We start from the raw sequence: 18,919 nt of genomic DNA, 5'->3' as shown, positions 1-18,919 counted from the left end.
TCTTGGAAAATTGTACCTTTCCAAGAACTCGTCCATTTCTTCGTGGTTGTCCATTTTATTGGCATATTGTTGCTTATAGTAGTCTCTTATGGTCCTGTGTATTTCTGTGGTGTCAGTTGTAACTTCTCATTTTTCATTTCTAAATTTATTAATTTGGGCCCTCTCCCTTTTTTTTCTTGATGATGAACATAGATGCAAAAATCCTCAACAAAATGCTAGCAAGCCAAATCCAACAATACATTAAAAGGGTCATACACCATGATCAAGTGGGATTTATCCCAGGGATACAAGTATTTTTCAATATCTGCCAATCATTCAGTGTGATACACCACATTAACAAATTGAAGAATAAAAACCATTTGATCATCTCAATAGGTGCAGAAAAAGCTTTTGATAAAATTCAACACCATTTATGATAAAAACTCTCTAGAAAGTGGGTAAAGAGGGAACATACATCAACACAATAAAGGCCATATATGACAAACCCACTATTAACGTCTACTCAATAGTGAAAAGCTGAAAGCATTTCTTCTAAGGATGTCTATTCTTGCCACTTTTAGTCAACATAGTTTTGGAAGTCCTAGCCACAGCAATCAGAAAAGAAAAATAAATAAAAAGAATCCAAATTGGAAAGGAAGAAGTAAAACTGTCACTGTTTGCAGATGACATAATACTATACATAGAATATCCTAAAAATGCTACCAGAAAATTTCTAGAACTCATCAATGTATTTAGTAAAATCTCAGGATACAAAATTAATACACATAAATCTGTTGCATTTCTATACACTAACAGTGAAAGATCAGAAAGAGAAATTAAGGAAATGGTCCCACTTAGCATCGCATCAAAAAGAATAAAATACCTAGGAATAAACCCACCTAAGGAGGCAAAAGACCTGTACTATGAAAACTATAAGACACTGATGAAAGAAATTGAAGATGACACAGACAGATGGAAAGATATATCGTGTTCTTGGATTGGAAGAATCACTATTGTCAAAATGACAATACTACCCAAGGCAGTCTGCAGAATCAATGCAATTCCTATCAAATTACCAAAGGCATTTTTCACAGAACTAGAACAAATTTTTTTTTAATTTGTATGGAAAAAAAGAAGACCCCAAATATGCAAAAACATCTTGAGAAAGAAAAACAAAGCTGGAGGAATCACACTTCCTGACTTTATACTACAAAGTTACAGTAATCAAAACAGTATGGTACTGGCACAAAAACAGAAATATAGATCACTGGAACAGGATAGAAAGCCCAGAGATAAACCCACACACCTATGGTCAATTAATCTATGACAAAGGAGGCAAGAATATACAATGAAGAAAAGACAGTCTCTTCAATAAATGGTGCTGGGAAAACTGGAGAGCTACATGTAAAAGAATGAAATTAGAACACTCCCTAACAGAAAAATACAGATGGCCAAGAGGCACATGAAAATATGCTCGACATCACTAATTATTAGAGAAATGCAAATCGAAACTACAATAAGGAATCACCTCACACCAGTCAGAATGGCCATCATCAAAATGTCTACAAGTAATAAGTGCTAGAGAGGGTGTGGAGAAAGAGTAACCCTCCTACACTGTTGGTGGGAACATAAATTGGTACAGCCAGGGACTTCCCTGGTGGTGCAGTGATTAAGAATTCGCCTGCCAGTGCAGGGGACACGGGCTCAAGTCCTGGTCCGGGAAGGTCCCACATGCCATGGAGCAACTAAGCCTGTGTGCCACAACTACTGAGCCTGCGCTCTAGAGCCCACGAGCCACAGCTACTGAGCCCACGTGCCACAACTACTGAAGCCCGCATGCCACAACTACTGAAGCCCACGTGCCACAACTACTGAAGCCCGCGTGCCTAGAGCCTGTGCTCTACAACAAGAAGCCACTGCAATGAGAAGCTTGCTCATCACAACGAAGAGTAGCCCCCACCTACCTCAAATAGAGAAAGCCTGCATGCAGCAATGAAGATCCAATGCAGCCAAAAATAAAAATAAATAAATAAATTTATTTTAAAAAAAGAAGGTACAGCCACTATGGAGAACAGTATGGAGGTTCCTTAAAAAACTGAAAAAAGAGCTACCATATGATCCAGCAATCCCACTCCTGGGCATCTATCAAGAGAAAACCATAATTAGAAAACATACATACACCCCAATGTTCATTGTAGCACTATTATGATAGCCAAGACATGGAAGCAACCTAAATGTGCATCAACAGAGGAATGGATAAAGAAGATATGTTATATTTATACAATGGAACATTTCTCAGCCATAAAAAAGAATGAAATAATGCAATTTGCAGGAACATGGATAGACCTAGAGATTATCATACTAAGTCAAGTAAGCTAGACAGAGAAAGATAAATATATGATATCACTTACGTGTGGAATGTTAAAAAAAAAAAAGATGATGCAAATTAACTTATATACAAAGCTATGACCCACCCACATAGAAAACAAACTTATGGTTGCCAAAGGGAAAAGCGTGGGGAAGGGAGATAAATTAGGAATTGGGTTTAAGAGATACACACTACTATATATAAAATAACCAACAAGGACCTACTGTATAGCACAGGGAACTATACTCAATATTTTGTAATAACCTGTAAAGGGAAAGAATCTGAAAAAAATAGATATATGTATGTATAACTGAATCACTTTGTTGTACACCTGAAATTAACACATTATAAATCAACTATACTTCAATTTAAAAAAATAATAGATATCAGTGAAATTTTGTTATGTAACATGCTTTAAATATATTTTTAAATAAAATTTTGATAGTACAGATCTAGCTCCTACAATTTAAGGGAACATTTTTCTCATCATCAAATCAATCACCAAAATCAAACTTACTTTCTTTTAGAAGTATCCTGACCCTTTTTTAATTCAAACAAATATGTTAATTTTGATTCCTGTGACAAACATCACAATTATGAACTAAAATTTTAACAGAGATATTTAGATAGAAATTAGATCCTCCCAAAACACTTATGAGACAGAGGTCGTAGAGGTAGAAATTTATTTAAAGATTAATACCTCCAAAAGGAAGGGGGATCAAGACAGAACAGAGGGAGAAGTCAAAGTGCAATGAAAGTCTAACAAAGCCTCACACAACCTAGTGAGCTGCCCTGGATTAAAAAAATATATGTCTTTTCACAGTGGTCTAACCTGGTCTAAAATGCCAGACATTTGTAACCTCCTTGGTCAAAGAATGCGAACTACTCCACCTCTGCCTTGAAGCAGTTCTGAAGGAGGCTTCCTATAGCTAGACAGCAAATGACTCTTTGAACTGGGAATTTAGCAAACCTCTGTGTCTACCAAATGTCAATTTGCTTGAATATCTACCTCTCCAAACTTGGGGCTACCTCCTCCAAGATTCTGGTATCTCTTTTATTCTGAGAAGAAAATGAAAAGAGGAATGTTAGTCAGAAAAACTGTACTCTTCACCCCTGTAATAGTTCCAGGGCCACAATTAGTCATCATTCAACTCCTCCAGTATTCATTCTAAATTCTCTTACCCCCAGCTACCACTGGCCCAAGTGGCTTTTCTAATGGCCTACCTCTGACATACCTGAGGAGTTGAGTTCTATGTTATTATGCACTTCTATGATTGTGTTTGCTAAATGTCTTCATTTACAGTCACAATTAGTCAAGGGAGTACTCAGATGCATCCAAGTAAAACATCAGGAATCCACACACATTCCTGTCTGTTTCTGCTGTGTAACAGCAGCCTCCTGATGGCTGGTCAGTCCCTGAATATAAAGAGCCCAAAGTGCCCAGGTAGCAGCCATACCTTATAAATTAATGGAATTCTTGCTATGCACCCTGGCAAAAGTACAACTCCTTTGGGGACCGGAAGCTCTAATTCTGCAGAGTCCAGGGTTGTGGGAAGGGTAGCAAAATGATGATTCATTAAGAGTGATGGCAAATAGTGCCACTCTTACTTCTACCCCTTAGTACTTGGATCTATGTTTTATTCATACTTAGGACAGAACATAATATAAATGTATTTGATTCAATTATACACTGCTTCCTGGAGGATGGTTTTCTGCCCTTGAAGAATACTGCCTCTATGGTAATAGTTCAGCTGTGCTTTTGGCAGGCAGTTCCAACTCTCTGTTAATAGAGCAGCTACTGAATGGTATGGTAAGGGATATGATCAGCCCATCTCATGGTCATGGATCCACTCCCACACCTCATTTGAGTTAAGTGCATCTCTTGGTCTGATGCAAGGTTATGTAGGAGTTCACACTGGTGGATCAAACACATATTCCTATGAGAACAACTCACTAGATTTGTGAAAACTTTCTTACTCAATCCATATGAATTTGTATAACTATTATGTTTAAGAGCTGGATGACATTGATGGTATATAAACTTACGCTGAGTAGCTACAGCTTAAAAGAGACCCAACTTATGTGCTCTGTAATTAATTCTGCCATCTCGTTGACAGAAGTTAAAGGTAATGGCCTTCCAGTATGAACAAAAGTCATCACCAATTGGCAAGTTTGTATCCTAGAAATGGTGCCATAATGGGGACACAGAGTTAGTCTCTGTTGCTGGCAAGATGGACATTAAATGTCACCAGTAACTAGATCACCCTAAGGTCAGCCAGCCTTACTAATCTGCAACTCTAGTGCTGGCATAGTGGGCGTAAGAATCAAGTGGTCTTGTGACAGAAGTGGAGGTCATGCATGAGCCCAACAACATGGAATGTCACTAACCAAGGGTTTTATAGGTATTTCATCCTTGCAAAATATTGCCTCTATGGTAGGCCTTCAGCTGTGCCCTCATATTTGTTGAATAAATCAATGAAGATTAAGATATATAATTGATATTACCAGTTCTGAAAAAGAATGAAGATACCTATAGAGAAAAAAGTTACTGAAATATGAATAGTGTATTCAAGCATTAAACTGGCTCAAGAAGGCTTTAGCCATGTGACGATTGAGTGATCTTGGTTGTGTAATTACCACTTCTCTAATGTTTATGAATTTGTTGTATTTTAAGACTTGAGGATGGACTGTAGCATACATGATATATTTCTCAGTTCTTTAGTTCCAAACTATAGAGTATATTTCTCAAAAATTTCACATGCATAAAACTACATGAATGAGGGTGATTCAATGTTTTTGTCTTTTCAGGAAAAAGGGATAGATCTAATTGGTCTAAAGCAGATTCCAAAATATCTCAATTTTCAGTGTCACTTTGAATTAAAGAATATCAAGATATTGATATAGAATATATTATTGAATATATTATAGAATATATTATTATATTATATAAAGAATATCAATATTTAGACTAGTTCCTAAATTTGTCATTTCTTCTTACAAAAACAATATATTCTTCTAGAGACATTAGAACATGTTGAAAAACAATACAAATAACACAGGCATTAATAACAGCTAATATTTAAAGAGTATTTACTACATGCCAGGTATTGTACATGTATCATTACAATCAATCCTTGGAAGAAATTTATGATACATGAACTATTATTTTTCTCACACATGATAAATAAGGCAGGAAGGTATTAAGAATCCTGCCTAAGGTCAAACACCTCTATCCAGTCTAAACTTCTATATTTTTACTAAATATTTAAAGAGCTAATTATTTACAGAACGTTCTTTAAAGTTTTCCCCTTTTAGATACTAAAAAATAGTTTGCAGACATAATGATTTAATATTGCTAATAAAACATCTCTTAAAACTGTTAAGTTCATGGACCTAGAAATTTATTTTTTAATATATAGAATATGTTTTTTCCTGTGTCTTTGAAATATATACACATTTGAGTCCACAGATAATTTATTTAGATGACACATGGAAATTAAACTAGAAAATTATTTGAGCAGCAAGGAAACCTCAAAGCACCAAATTATGAAAGGTTATTTGAGAGTTATGAAAAACTAAATTTCTTCCTGATACTAATACTGATATGAAATAGCTAGTGGATAAATATAATAATAAAATAAATTGGCCATTCAAATAATACTCCAGTGAGTGACTGATTAACCCCCTAGGTAGTTCTTGTTTATCTTGAATAATTTGTAGATTCAGTACGGCTAATCATTTGACAAGTTTTGCTCCTAGTCTTGCTTCTGCCTTACTATTTTGGGAATTAATTAATGACGAGAATAGAGCTTTCATTATTTTTATTTTTTATAAACTAGTATTGGAACCCAATTTTTCTCTGGCTTATATCTATGTGTTCCTGAGTAGGTTGACACCTTCTGTACCTCCTGAGTTAGAAAGTACTCATCACAAGAATCAAAGAGAATTATGAGCAGGAAGTGTCTTCAGACTACCTAAACTAAGTTTTGTACTCACTAGATGAGAAAACTGAGATTCAGTAACATACTTAAGATCTTTCAGGGAATAAATGGTACACACAAATTGGTTAACTTGAAGGGAGTTCAGTAAAGGGTTTATTTTCAAAGATAAAGGTAAAAATTACAAAGGATAGCATAGATGCTTAAGGTTCACTACAGAAGGAGTTTCTATCCTAGACCCAAGAAATCAAAGGAGAATCAGAGATCACCAGAATCTGGAAAAGGTGGCTCTGTGGAATAAGCCACCTGAAAGAAATAGTGGTCACTGACTGAGGGCTGAAGCCAAACCCCAACAATATGACCAAAAGGGAGCTCACATAATTAAAACACTGACTCCACCCTTTATACAACTTCAAATTGCTTGTGAAGCCTCCCACTGGCTGAACCCACTCAGAAGCCAGGTAACCAAAGAATCTGTTGATGTATCCATATTGGTAAAGTCCTGGTGGCTAGAGCATTCTGGAGAAGGGTAGCCAGTAGACATAGAATGGCAAAAGGAAAACAACGAGAACAAGCACTTGGATGAAATATCCATAGAAGTTATACATTCTTCTGACTTTTAAGATCACATATATGAGGAAAAAAAGTACTATTCTTACATTGCAAAACTACTTCTGATTACTTTCCTAGGCATTTTCTTAGACACGGGGGTCACAGTAATGAAGACAAATTAACTTCCTACCCTCATGAAACTTAGACTGGAGTGGGAAGAATACAAAAAGTGGTAGAAAAATATGTAAAATGATTATAGTTTTAATAAATACTCTGTAGGGAAGAAGTGCCTTAGAAAAAAGAGAATAATAAATATATAAGATGGACAGAGCAAAGAAACAATTATGTTTATTTCAGAGATGAAGAAATTTAAGGATTATCATGTTGCAAGTTTGCATATTTTAATGGTATAGAAGATCTACACTTTCTGTGTTCACACCCAGTGTTTTCTGTTTTTGTTTTTCCCTATTCCCTGTCAGGAAAGATAGTATTTTAAAATGGTAAACATATTTCTCTTTCAAACTCATATTTCTTTGTACAATTGATACTTCCAGTATTCAGTGAACAAAGCTTCCTATGCTTGTTGCCTTAGGAAAGCCGTGAAAAAGTAGAAGCAAAGAACATTTATGAGTCTAAAATGGTTTGGCATTATGAAGACTCAGTATACAAAACAATCCCTGTGAGTAACGACAAGTTTCTTACTGAGACTAGAAAATTTGTCAGTTGTAAAGAGATGGAGGGGTGGGAAAGTTGAGACTTGAGCATGAAAAGGGAAAGCAAAAACTAATAAATAAAAAGAAATTTCAGATTAAATCAGATAAATTTGGAGGATCAAAGAACATAAGAAACCTGTGCCCCCATTCCATGAAGACGCAGAATATTGGTTAAAAAAAAAAAAGGGCAGAAATTACTGCATAGTATGTCTGGAAAGAAGTTTTGGGAATGATCTTACAAAATTCTTTTGAACCATAGGAGATAAAAGAGAAGAAATTTCCACTTACCCAATTAGAGAAAGGCCTTACACAGCAACACGGGGTTGTATCATAGAATTTCTGTTGGTTCTAGATTAGCTAAGGCTGGTTGAGGTGGAGCCAAAAGGAATAGTTAAACCCAAAAGATGAAATTCAGACATGACAACGTACATCTCAATCAATACCAGTGCATTTGAATGATGTCAGCAGCACATGAAACCTTCTCTCACTTGACTCAACATTAATCTTCCTGTAATTTTGATGCAATCAAGGGAAAGTTTCTGATACATGGGCAGGATAAGGTTTTTAAGAGAAAATAGGATATTTTATGGAAAAAAAATAACAAAATACTCATTTTGCATACCTGGTTTCACAGTATGCAATTTGAAACTATGGCAACTGCAACTTCGGGATATTTAGATGTTTGGATTATAGAATTTTTTCCTGTTATGCATTCATCCATATTAAAGTGATTCATTAGGTTTTAAACATTGTAGTCACTGCTTTATTTTAGAAAAGTGTAAACCATTAATTCTTCTAATCTGAGCTTGTCATGAAGAAAATATTTGCATTTTTGTGTTATACAGACCTGGATTTGTATATAGTCTCTGTTTTGCAGTCAGACTAAATAAACCTTATTTTTCTTATCTGCATGAGGAAGAGAATATCATCTATCCTTTAGGTATGTTCTCTGGTATTGAAATTATATAGAAAATATATTAAATAACAAATATTTAATAAAAAGCTACTTACTTTTCTTTTTAAAATTGGTAGATGTGTCTATAATAGTTTAGGAACGTGATAGATCTGATGTCCAGATGTGACCTGATTATGTTTTTCAAAATAACTTGTTTCTTTGCCACTTTCTGTAGGTAGTAAGCAGCCACTTGGTAATAAAACATCACTATCTTGCAAATTATAGTGTTTTTAGACTCAGGGAACATGTAGTTGCTTTTTCTAACTCAAGTCACATATATTGTGAGTGTGGGAGGAATTCTATAATCACAGAGTAAGCATCCATTACATGAAAGACAGAGCTTATAGTTTTCAAAGGAAAAAAAAACCCCACCACATTAGAATCAAAGAAAAGAACTTTCATAATTAGAACGAGGATGAGGGCCGATGTTATTTCTCAGTTTATTCCATTTTTTTATGTTTCCCTTAATCATTGATAATGATATTCAAGTGGCTTAATTCTATCCAGTAGTAGAAACGATAAGTAAACCAGTGACCTACCCTATGCATTCACAAAAATGGAAATTGTATAAAATAAAGAGAAAATCATTAAAGAATCTCTTTCTTCCTACTTGAACTGTTTTGTTATCATTTGGCTACTATGAGCATATTTCATTTGTACACAAATCACAACTTTTAAAGTAACAATAGCTAAATATTCTAGCCAAGAACAGGTGGGAAGTCAAATTGAAAACACAGCTGAATAATTAGAGTGAATAGAAATGCTTTAATGTTAAATGACAATGTTAATACAGCATCCACAAAATAAAATGAAAGAACCTATATTCCTAGTAAAATCTATTAATTTTAAATAAAAAGTATATAATATTTGGTATTAAAATTATGCTAAATATATAATATGGTTCATATTATAAAAATAAATGACATAAATTATTGTGTGCTGTAGGGGATAAGAAGTAGGAAAATATAGGGAGAGATAAATAAAAAGAAAACACCTTTAAAAATGTAAGAAATTGTTAACATGGAGAAGGGAGGCATAGAGAAATCACCTTTAACCATATTTTAATTTGGAGATTTGAAGAATGTGGGAGTATTTTAGTCAAAGTAGTTAAAGTATAACAGGTATGTCAAAATAGATGGAAGTTAGGGGATACATTAGTACAGAAAATATGCCAGGAACTATCATATAAAAAAGGACCTGGTCTCATGAAAGCAGAATGAATCAAGCAATTGTTTATACAACTTACTGGATATTATCAGTCCTGCTGCTAAGATCAGTTATATCACCATGAAAGAGACCTAACATATTTTCAAATGTCTCTGGATAAACCAGTCTTCTTAATAAACAGCAAGAAAACAAGCCTATGATGTACAAACTATTTCTACCTTGTCAAAAAATACAGAATTTGTATCTTCCTCCATCTAAGTCCATCCTTTCAAGCAGAACCAAACCACATGCAGATACAAGGGCACTCATGTTTGGTAAATGATTGAAAAAGGTGGTGGAGAGTCAAGATGGCAGTGTGGGAAGATGCTGAGTTAGCGTCTCCCCACAACTAGGGAAGACCTAAATAGACATTTCACTAAGGAAGACATACAGATGGCCAAGAGGCACCTGAAAAGATGTGCAACATCACTAATTATTAGAGAAATGCAAATCAAAACTACAATGAGATATCACCTCACACTGCTCAGAATAGCTATTATCAAAAAATCTAGAAACAATAAATGCTGGAGAGGGTGTGGTGAAAAGGGAACACTCCTACACTGTGGGTGGGAATGTAAATTGATACAGCCACTATAGAGAACATTATGGAGGTTCCTTTAAAAACTAAAAACAGAACTACCATACGACCCAGCAATCCCACTACTGGGCATATACCCTGAGAAAACCATAATTCAAAAAGAGACATGTACCACAATGTTCACTGCAGCTCTATTTACAATAGCCAGGACATGAAAGCAACCTAAGTGTCCTTCGACAGATGAATAGATAAAGAAGAGGTGGCACACATATTCAATGAAATATTAGCCTTAAAAAGAAATGAAATTGAGTTATTGGTAGTGAGGCGGATGGACCTAGAGTCTGTCATACAGTGAAGTAAGTCAGAAAGAGAAAAACAAATACTGTATGCTAACACATATATATGCAATCTAAAAAAAAAAAAGAAAAAGGTCATGAAGAACCTAGGGGCAGGACGGGAATAAAGACACAACCCTACTAGAGAATGGACTTGAGGACACGGGGAGGGGGAAGGGTAAGCTGGGATAAAGTGAGAGAGTGGCATGGACATATATACACTACCAAATGTAAAATAGATAGCTGGTGGGAAGCAGCTGCATTGCACAGGGAGATCAGCTCAGTGCTTTGTGACCACCTAGAGGGGTGGGATAGGGAGGGTGGGAGGGAGATGCAAGAGGGAGGAAATATGGGGATATATGTATATGTATAGCTGATTCACTTTGTTATAAAGCAGAAATTAACACACCATTGTAAAGCAATTATACTCCAATAAAGATGTTTAAAAGAAAAAGAAAAAGGTGGGGGGGGGAAGTCAAGATAGCAGTGTGGGAAGATGCTGAGTTAGTGTCTCCCCACCACTAGGATGCCTGCCTGCTGCTGGTGGAGGACTCTGACACTCAAGGAGATGGGAGGAGCCCCCAAGTGAACCTGCAGGATGTGGGGGGACTGAAGGGGGAGGAGAAGTGGAGGCCAGACAGGATCAGTGCCCCTGAGGCTGGGGAGATCAGGAAAGGCAGGTGGGAGGGGCCTTCTGGGAAGAGCGAGAGAGGACCAGAGGGCGATCGCCCCACCCACTTGGGCCTGGGGAGCCTGCTGAGGTTCCAGGTCAGTACCCCACATCCAAAGCCCCACCAGGCCATGTGGATCCCTGGGGCATAGGAGGGAGGCCAGGGAGATCAGGAGAGGCAGGGGGGATGGGCCCTCTGTGAGGAGCAGAGAGAAGCAGAGGGCAATTGTCCCACCCACTCAAGCCCAGGAAGCCTGCTGGTCTCCCAAGTGAGGTCCCTTGCCTTCTGAGACAAGGGGTGGGGGGCACGCCTGGGCCCTTCTGTTCCATTGAGCCTAAGCCCCACCCTCCACAGCCCCCAGGGCCTTTTCCAGCCCTATGGGTCCTAAGCATAGGCCCTGCCCACCACCCTAAATTCACCCTTGCTTAGGCCTCACCCTCCACAGCCAAGGCCTTCCCCCCCCTTTTTTTTTCCTTTCCCTCCTCCTAATTTTTACTATTGTGGTACTGTTGTGCCTTCTGGTTGTTGATTCATCTATATTTTTATTTTTATATTCTTTCTAACGTATCTGTTAATTTCCTAGTCCAATTTTATTTTTTACTTTCTTATTGTTCTCTTTTTTTTTTTTAAACCATCCCACGTGGCTTGTGGGATCTTAGTTCATGAGCTAGGGATCAGGCTGAAGCATCTGCTGTGGGAGCTCTGAGCCCAAACCACTGGACTAACAGAGAACCTCAGACCCAAGGGAATATTCATTGGAGTAAGGTCTCATGGAGGTCCTCATCTCAGCCCCAAGACCCAGCTCTACCCAACTGCCTACAAACTGCAGTGTTGGAAGTCGCAGGCCAAACAACCAGTAAGACAGGAACACAATGCCACTAAAAAAAAAAAAAAAAAAAAAAAATGGGACAGCAAAAAAATATGTCAAAGATGAAGGAGCAAGGTAAAACCCTACAAGACCAAATAAATGAAGAGGAAATAGGCAATCTACCTGAAAAAGAATTCAGAGTAATGATAGTAAAGATGATCCAGAATCTCAGAAATAGAATAGAGGCATGGATTGAGAAAATACAAGAAATGTTTAACAAAGATCTAGAAGAACTAAAGAACAAACAGAGATGAAAAACACAGTAACTGAAATGAAAAATACACTAGAAGGAATCAATAACAGAATAACTAAGGCAGAAGAACAAATAAGTAAGCTGGAAGACAAATAGATGGAAATAACTGCTGAGGAGCAGAATAAAGAAAAAAGAATGAAAAGAATTGAAGACAATCTTAGAGACCTCTGGGACAACATTAAATGCACCAACATTTGAATTATAGGGCTCCCAGAAGAAGAAGAGAAAAAAAAAGGGTCTGAGAAAATATTTGAAGAGATTATAGTCAAAAACTTCCCTAACATGGGAAAGGAAATAGTCACCCAAGTCCAGGAAGCACAGAGAGTCCCATAGAGGATAATCCCTAGGAGAAACACAAAAAGACACATATTAATCAAACTAACAAAAATTAAATTCAAAGAAAAAATATTAAAAGCAACAGGGGAAAAACAAAAAATAACATACAAAGGAATCCCCATAAGGTTATCAGCTGATTTTTCAGCAGAAATTCTGCAGGTCAGAAAGGTATAGTAGGATATACTTAAAGTGATGAAAGAGAAAATCCTACAACCAAGATTACCCAACAAAGATCTCATTCAGATTCAGTGGAGAAATAAAAATGTTTTCAGACAAGCAGGAGCTAAGCTAAAGAAAGTTATCTAGGCGAGAAACCCAAAAGAAGAAAAAGACCCACAAAAACAAACCCAAAATGATTAAGAAAATGGTAAAAGGAACATAATTAAGAAAATGGTAATAGGAACATACATATCAATAATAACCTTGAATGTAAATGGATTAAAGGCCATAACCAAAAGACACAGACTGGCTGAATGGATACAAAAACAAGACTCATATATATGCTGTCTACAAGAGACCCACTTCAGACCTAGGTACACATATAGACTGAAGGTGAAGGGATGGAAAAAGATATTCCATGAATATGGAAATCAAAAGAAAGGTGGAGTAGCAATACTTGTACCCGATAGAATAGACTTTAAAATAAAGAATGTTACAAGAGATAAGGAGGGACACTACATAATGATCAAAGGATCAATCCAAGAAGAAGATATAACAGTTATAAATGTTTATGCACCCAACATAGGAGCACCTCAACACATAAGGCAAATACTAATAACCATGAAAGGAGAAATTGACAGTAACATAATAGGGGACTTTAACATACCACTTACACCAATGAACAGATCATCCACACAGAAAATAAATAAGGAAACAAAGCTTTAAATAACACAATAGACCAAATAGATCTAATTGATATTTATAGGACATTCCACCCAAAAGTGGCAGAATACAATTTCTTCTCAAGTGCACATGGAACATTTTCCAAGGTGGGTCACATCACGGGTCAAAAATCAAGCCTTGGAAAATTTAAGAAAATTGAAATTGTATCAAGCATCTTTTCTGACCAGAAAGCTATGAGACTGGAAATCAATTACAAGAAAAAACTGTAAAAAACACAACTACATGGAGGCTAAACAGTGTGCTACTAAATAACCAAGAGATCACTCAAGAAATCAAGATGAAATTAAAAAAAAAATACATAGAAGCAAATGACAATGAAAACACAACAACCCAAAACATGGGACACAGCAAAAGCAGTTCTAAGAGGGAAGTTTATAGCAATTCAGTCTCACCTCAAGAAACAAGAAAAATCTCAAATAAACAATCTAACCCTATACTTAAAACAACTAGAGAAAGAAGAACAAAGAAAACCTAAAGTCAGTAGAGGAAACCATAAAGATCAGAGCAGAAATAAATGATATAGAAATGAAGGAAACAATAACAAAGATCAATAAAACTAAAAGCTGGCTGTTTGAGAAGATAAACAAAACTGATAAATCTTTAGCCAGATTCATTAAAAAAAAAAAAGAGAGAGGACGCAAATCAATAAAATTAGAAACAAAAAAGAAGAAATCACAACTGACACAGCAGAAATACAAAGGATTATAAGAGACTACTACAAACAACTATATGCCAATAAAATGGATAACCATGAAGAAATGGACAAATTCTTGGAAAGGTACAATTTTCCAAGACTGAACCAGGAAGAATTCGAAAATATAAACACACCTATCACAAGTAATGAAATTGAAACTGTAATTAAAAATCTTCCAACAAACAAAAGTCCAGGAACAGATGGCTTCACAGGCGAATTCTATCGAACATTTAGAGAAGAGCTAGCACTGATCCTTCTCAAACTCTTCCAAAAAATTGCAGAGGGAGAAACACTCCCAAATACATTCTACGAAGACACCATCACCCTGATACTGAAACCAGAAAAAGATATCACCAAAAAAGAAAATTATAGACCAATATCACTGATGAACATAGATGCAAAAATCCTGAACAAAATACTAGCAAACAGAATCCAATGACACATTAAAAGGATCATACACCATGATCAAGTGGGATTTATCCCAGGGATGCAAAGACTATTCAGTATACACAAATCAATCAATGTGATACACCACATTAACAAATTAAGGAATAAAAACCAAATGGTCATCTCAATAGGTGCAGAAAAAGCTTTTGACAGAATTCAACACCCACTTATGATAAAAACTCTCCAGAAAATGTACATAGAGGGAACCTACCTCAACATAATAAAGGCCATATATGACAAACCCACAGCAAGCATCATACTGAATCGTGAAAAACTGAAAGCATTTCCACTGAGATCAGGAACAAGACAGGATGTCCACTCTCACCACTCTTATTCAACATAGTCTTGGAAGTCCTAGCCATGGCAATCAGAGAAGAAAAAGAAATAAAAGGAATCCAAATCAGAAAAGAAAAACTAAACTGTCACTGTTTGCAGCTGACATGATACTATACACAGAAAATCCTAAAGATGCCACCAGAAAATTACTAGAACTAATCAATGAATTTGGTAAGTTTGCAGGATACATAATTAATGCACAGAAATCTCTGACTTTCCTATATACCAACAACGAAAAATCAGAAAGAGAAATGAAGGAAACAATCCCATTTAGCATCACAACAAAAAGAATAAAATATTTAGGAATAAACCTACCTAAGGCGGCAAAATACTTGTACTCATAAAACTATAAAACACTGATGAAAGAAATCAAAGATGACATAAACAGATGGAGAAATATACCATGTTCTTGGATTGGAAAAATCAATATTGTGAAAATGACTATACTACCCAAAGCAACCTACAGATTCAACTCAATCCCTATCAGACTACCAATGGCACTCTTCACAGAATTAGAGCAAAGAAATTTAAAATTCGTATGGAAACACAAAAGACCCCAAACAGACAAAGCAATCTTGAGAAAGAAAAACGGAGTTGGAGGAATCAGGCTCCTCAACTTCAAACTATACCACAAAGCTACAGTAATCAAGACAGTATTGTACTGGCACAAAAACAGAAATACAGATCAATGGTACAGGATAGAATGCCCAGAGATAAGCCCACACACATATGGTCACCTAATTTATGATAAAGGAGGCAAGAACATACAGTGGAGAAAAGACAGCCTCTTCAATAAGTGGTGCTGGGAAAACTGGATAGCTACCTGTAAAAGAATGGAATTAGAACACTATCTAACACCATACACAAAAATAAACTCAAAATGGATTAAAGACCTAAATGTAAGACCAGACAATATAAAACTCTTAGAGGAAAACATAGGAAAAACACTCTTTGACATAATGCACAGCAAGATCTTTTTTGTCCCACCTCCTAGAGTAACGGAAATAAAAGCAAAAATAAACAAATGGGACTTAATTAAACGTAAAGGCTTTTGCACAGCAAAGGAAACCATAAACAAGACAAAAAGACAACCCTCAGAATGGGAGAACATATTTGCAAATGAAACAACAGACAAAGGATTAATCTCCAAAATATGCAAACAGCCCATGGAGCTCAATATCAAAATATCAAACAATCCAATTAAAAAATGGGCAGTAGACCTAAATAGACATTTCACCAAGGAAGACACACAGATGGCCAAGAGGCACATGAAAAGATGTGCAACATCATTAATTATTAGAGAAATGCAAATCAAAACTACAATGAGGTATCACCTCACGCTGGTCAGAATGGCTGTTATCAAAAAATCTAGAAACAATAAATGCTGGAAAGGGTGTGGTGAAAAGCGAACCCCCCTGCACTGTGGGTGGGAATGTAAATTGATACAACCACTATGGAAAACAGTATGGAGGTTCCTTAAAAATCTAAAAATAGAACTACCATATGACCCAGCAATCCCACTACAGGCCATATACCCTGAGAAAACCATAATTCAAAAAGAAACATATTCCACAATGTTCATTGCAGCTCTATTTACAATAGCCAGGATGTGGAACCAACCTAAATTTCCATCGACAGATGAATGGATAAAGAAGACGTGGCACATATATACAATGGAATATTACTCATCCATAAAAAGAAATGTAATTGAGTTATTTGTAGTGAGGTGGATGGACGTAGAGAGTCTGTCATATAGAGTGAAGTAGGTCAGAAAGTGAAAAACAAATACTGTATGCTAACGCATATATATGGAATCTAAAATAATATTGATGAACCTAGTTGCAGGGCAGAAAGAAAGCTGTAGACATAGAGAACGGACTTGAGGACATGGGGTGGGGAGGGGGCAGCTGGGGCCAAGTCAGAGTAGCATCAACATATATACACTACCGAATGTAAAATAGATAGCTAGTGTGAAGCAGTAGCATACGCCAGGGAGATCAGCCAGGTGTTTTGCGATGACCTAGAGGGGTGGGATAAGGAGGATGCGAGCGAGGCTCAAGAGGAAGAAGATATGGGGATATATGTATGCATATGGCTGATTCACTTTGTTGTACAACAGAAACTAACACAGTATTGTGAAGCAATTATACTCTAATAAAGATCTATTTAAAAAAAGAAAATGTTTTGAGTAAGAAATTCATTGCTAAATATTTTAATTTAATTTCTTTTTCTCAAAAAATAGTGCTGGGAATGCCTTTGAAATCCTGTAAAATATGCTCAAAATTATTACCATGCCCCTATCAGAGCACAGCTACAATCCCAGGTCCTGTTTGTGTTGAAAAGAGAGAAAGGAGAACTCAGGAAATACATGACAGAAGGCAAGAGAATACGTTGACAAGGCCAAGAGTAAATCTGAGTTTTGTCCCCATAGATATTAAGTTATAAACGATATTTCGGTATTTTTCACTGATTTCAACAATAGAAGGCCTACAGTAACCCTGGGCTGTGGGGAGGGTGCCAGGAATGGAACTGCTCAGAGAATAGAGAAACTAAATGTATATTTATTTTTTCACAAATTAAAAATATAAGTTGCACTGCTAAAAATCATTTTGAAAAACACTGGCATTGTTGAGTTAAATTAACAGTACAAATTTTCTTTTACATTACAGACTGTATATACCTTTATGGACCAGCCTTAATACCAAAACCACTAGTTATTATTTGCATTTTAAGCAATGCTTGAAAAACAACACTTGGAATATCATCTGGCTCTAAGCAGAGGACCTATATCTTTTCCTTTGCTGGAAATCTAAGCTTTAGTTTCTGAAATTCAATCCCCATTTCGTGATCTAATACAGTTAACAATATCCTTGGCATTTTTCTCTCTCTCACCTCTTAGGGACATAATGAAATACAGTGAAACACCAGTTTAGCTGATGACAAAGCTGTGTAGTCGGACAGGATATTTAACCTCTGGGAGCCTCAGTTCCTTTATCTGTTAGTCATGCCTATCTCACAAAAGCAGTTTGAGGATTAAATGTAAATATCATATAGAGTCCCTTGATCCTCTCTTAATAGTAGTCATAATTACTATCATCACATTTATTGTTGCTATTTCTGTTAATTAATAGGGTGGGTTCTGAACTTGCTGTAGCCTGTTTCCCTAAAACTCCCTAAATTATGTCTTGAAGAGCCTGCAGGTCAGGGCCCTGTTCTCTAGGTTGGGCTTTCCTGATACTTCCTGCCTAACTAGTTTCTGATGCTTTGCCTTTCTTCCTCTGGCATTTTGTCTCCTTTCCCTTCATTGTGTAGAGTTACAGGCACCAAATGAGCCCTGCGCACCCTCAACTATCACCTTCTCATCACATTGAGCTTCTCTAGTGCTCTGTTGTACAAGCAGTGAAGTTGGGGTTCTGGATCCAGCCAGTCATTAAGGTGAACAAGGCCCCAACTCAAGCATTAACTGTGATATGGTCCCATGTAAAATGAAGATTTTAATTCTGGCTGTATATACGTGTGTGTGTGTGTGTGTGTGTGTGTGTAGATATATACACACATATAAGTTATTTTAAAATCATACTTTTATTAGTTTAAAATCAAACTTTTAAGCACAGTATTCAACTAAATGAGATGAGAATAATCTAGTCTCACTTCTGGGCATAAAAAGTTTTAAATTCCATAATAACTATTCAATTGTATATTTCTCTTTTCTTCTAACTTGAAAGATTAACCACCACCACCACCCTCCTACTGTGTGCATGTGGTCGTAGCAACATCACTTTGAAAAACAAAGAGAGAGAGAGAAAAAAAAAGTGAAGTCCTTTAAA

This window comes from Delphinapterus leucas, chromosome 17, assembly GCF_059928025.1.
Source record: "Delphinapterus leucas isolate spDelLeu-1000000601 "Yukka" chromosome 17, BTC_Dleu_Yukka2, whole genome shotgun sequence".
Lineage (NCBI taxonomy): Eukaryota > Metazoa > Chordata > Mammalia > Artiodactyla > Monodontidae > Delphinapterus > Delphinapterus leucas.
The sequence above is the reverse complement of the archived record's forward strand: the minus strand, read 5'-3'. Positions refer to the sequence as shown.